Source organism: Bicyclus anynana, chromosome 2, assembly GCF_947172395.1.
Source record: "Bicyclus anynana chromosome 2, ilBicAnyn1.1, whole genome shotgun sequence".
NCBI lineage: Eukaryota > Metazoa > Arthropoda > Insecta > Lepidoptera > Nymphalidae > Bicyclus > Bicyclus anynana.
The window spans coordinates 9,144,456-9,148,291 of NC_069084.1; positions in this window are offsets into that span (position 1 = coordinate 9,144,456).

A 3,836-nucleotide genomic window follows, 5' to 3' on the forward strand; every position below is an offset into this window, starting at 1 on the left:
ATTCATTTTTTTTTTTTTTTTTTTTTTTTTTTTTTATTTGTCCCCAACTTTGGGACAGGCAAAGATCGTTGACCATACAGCCTGTTCAGACGTCAATGAAGTTCTTTCTTGAGTTTGTATTTTATTAGGCATAGCCTTGTCTATCGTGTGTTATCTTATAGATTTTCTTCTATAAATATTAATCTTTGAAGATTCATCTGATTGTATTAATAAGTATAAACTTTCCGATTTCCGATTGGTCCAATCCAATCTTGTAATGTCATATTTTTATCTTTAGAGTCTTATCTGTGATGTATTGTATCTTTGGGATTGGCCCATTATTTTCTCATATTTGGTAGGTATTTCCGTGATGTCAATGTCAAAGTCTAAATAGTAAATCGTAAATCCGTGATCAAAATTAAATTCAAATTTCTTGAACTGTGTTATTAATAAAGTGATATAAGTATTTATAATTTAGAGGATTTTTTAACAAATCTTGCAATGAGCGCGGCAAGTCTTCTATCTTTTTGTAAATACTGATTAAGTGATCAATCAGCATTAGGCGCTGTATGCCGAATGATGCACAAGAAAAGAATATGTGATCTAGTGTCTGAGATTCATTGCAATTGCAGAAGTTACATGATGATGAGTCAATTAATTTTAATCGATATAAGTGTGAATTAATGCGGCAATGTCCAAATCTTAACCTGCAAATTATTGTATAGTATTTTCTGTTCTTATAAATTGTATCTTTACAAAACCACGACTTTTTATTTATATTATCTTTGAAGTTATACCACAATCCTTTATTTACATGTTCAGGGGAGTTCCTTATCTCTTGCCATTCATTTACAAATCTATTTTTTAAATTGTTATGAATATCTGTATATGGGACGGCAGCGCAACTTTTGTTAGTTTGACAGTTTTGTATGTTGTAATTTGATATGGTTTTTGCTAAGAAATCAGCATTTTCATTGCCTCTCACTCCTGTGTGTCCAGGAACCCAAACCAAAATTATACCAATTCCATTTAAATAAAGCTGATGAATTTTATTCCTAATTTCATATAATATATAATTACTTTTAGCATAAAGCCTGCAGCTGACTAGAGCCTTGAGAACACTCATACTATCGCTTGCAATCGTCCAATATGAAGTGTAGTCTTTATGATTTCCAATGTATTGTAATGCTGACAGAATTGCAAGTGCTTCAGCTGAAAAAATGCTTGTACTGTGATCAATTTGCTCACCAGAGCCAATCTTTGACTTGCTATCATAAATTGCTATTGAAGTATTGTTATCATTCTTTGATGCATCTGTATATATAATTCTGTGATTTGGCCAATTTGAAATCTTATCATAGAATGTCTCTCTTGAAGTAACAGAACTATCTATTTCTATATTAATATTAAAAAATTTGGAATCATAAGTTCCATCAAAGCATGGCCAGTTAGTTTCTGTTCTGTGAATATTAAAGGTTTCGAGGAACTGTAAATACTCAGATAAACCATGGAGCAAGAATGAGGAATTTGTGTTCAATATTATTGATTCGGCCCTTTTAAGATTCTTTAACAAATTATTGGATTTTAATGAGTATATTTTTAACAAAAATTTATTTTTTAAATAATTAAATCTAGCACATAGAGGAGGAATATTGCATTCTATTTGCAAAATATTAATAGGAGTTGTTTTGAAGGCTCCTGTAATAAGGCGTAAACTTGAGTTTTGAATGACTTCAAGCTTTTTTAATAAGTTTTTATTGAAAGCATAACATAAATAACCATATTCAAAGTGACTACGGATTAATGACTTATAAAGTAAAAGTAAAATTTTAGGATCAGCTCCCCAATATGTTTTGGTCAGTGATTTCAAAATGTTCAAAGCTCTAGAAGCCTTGACTACTATGCAATCAACATATTTGTTCCATGACATATTACTAGTTAGTAATATACCCAGGAACTTCACTTCCAATGCTGCCATTATGCAAGTATTATTGTAATAAATGTGTGCTAAAGGGAGGGTTCTTTTTCCAAAAGTAACTACTTTGGATTTTTCTGAATTGATATTTATATCTAAGTAGTTAAAATATTTTTGCAATTTGAGTAAACTCAGATTGATTCTGTTTGTTATTTGGTCTATGGAATTTCCAGTAGAATAAATTACTAAGTCGTCTGCAAACTGTAGATTGTTGATGTAAGGATCTAAATTTACATTTATTCTATGTATGTAAAGTATAAATAACAAAGGACTCAATATTCCTCCTTGACATACGCCTTTAGAAGAATATTGAGGACCATACAAACTGTTATTCCATTTAACAAATACTTTCCTCTCATACAAGAAGCTAAATATCCAATTAATCAATTTTTTAGGTAATCCAATGCTGGAAAGTTCATTACACAGTATTTCCAAATTTACATTATTAAATGCTCCCTCTATATCAAGAAATATAGAGACCATAAGTTTTTTTTGGGCTATTGATTTCTGAATATCAAGTTGTAATAAGCTGATACTTTCTTGAGCAGATTTTCCTTTTCTAAAACCAAATTGGTTTTCAGGCAAGATAGAGTTTGTTTCGATGTAGTATTCAAGACGTTGTTTTAAAAGCTGTTCAAATATTTTACCAACACAAGACGTTAAAGTTATTGGACGGTAAGAGTCTTCATGAAATTCTTTTTTGTGAGGTTTTAATATTGGTATCAAACAGTCAACTTTCCAATCTTCAGGAATGAGATTGTTTGTCCATAAGTTATTAAAAATGTGACACAAGATTCTCAATACATTATCATCCAATTTTTTTAATAAAATATATGGAATACCATCTAAACCAAATGCTGTGTCTCTTCTGTAATGTATTGCTGTTTTTAACTCTGTAACTGTGAATGGGTTTAAGAGAAAGCTGTTGGTAGGATTAATAGAATTGTCAACAAAGTTTAATCTATTTATATTTACATAGTCAGGAGTATATTTATTTAAAAAATTTAAAACCCACTCTCTGTCATTGTTGTTAAATTTTTTTTTATAAGAATATGTTTTATTAAATTTTTTTATAAATGTCCAAATTGTTGTTAAAGGAGTGGTGCGATTAAAAGATTGACATAACTCATGCCAACTAGCTTCTCTTTCCCTCTTTAAAGTTAGTTTTTTTAAAGCTTGTAATTTTTTAAAACTTAAGTAATTTTCTTGTGTTGGATCATGTTTAAATTGTATGTATGCCTGCTTACAGTTTTGAACAGCATTGGTACATTTGTTATTCCACCATGGAAGACACAACTTTTTTTTAAAATTATTTGGGTATTTTTTATGTATTTTTTTTTTGGGGTAGATTTTTGCACAACTTTATGAATTAAGTTAATAAATTTCATATATGTATCCAATGGCGAATTTTCCTCCAAAATAAAACCTGAAATCATGTCTTGCATTTCTTTATTAAAAATATCCCAATTTATAGTTTTATAGTTGGGGAATTTTGGTAAATTGTGACCTCCTCTTATATCTTCAATATCATTCTGTCGTACTAGTACATTTAAAATTACAGGCAAATGATATGATCCAAGAGGGTCATCATGAACAGACCAATTACAATTCAAAGCAAGAGATGGAGAAACAAGAGATATATCTAAAACATTAGGGCGCCAAGATAGCGAGCCAATAGTTGTCAGCTCCCCGTTATTTAATAAGACTAAATTGTTACCATCAATGACCTCAAGAAGATTTCTACCTCTACTGTTAATATCATAACTTCCCCAAACTGTGTGATTAGCATTAAAATCGCCACCAAGTATGAGAGGCTTTGGAATATTTTTAATTAATGAATCTAAAATACTTCTGTTAAAATTAGCACTAGGTGGGCTATAAA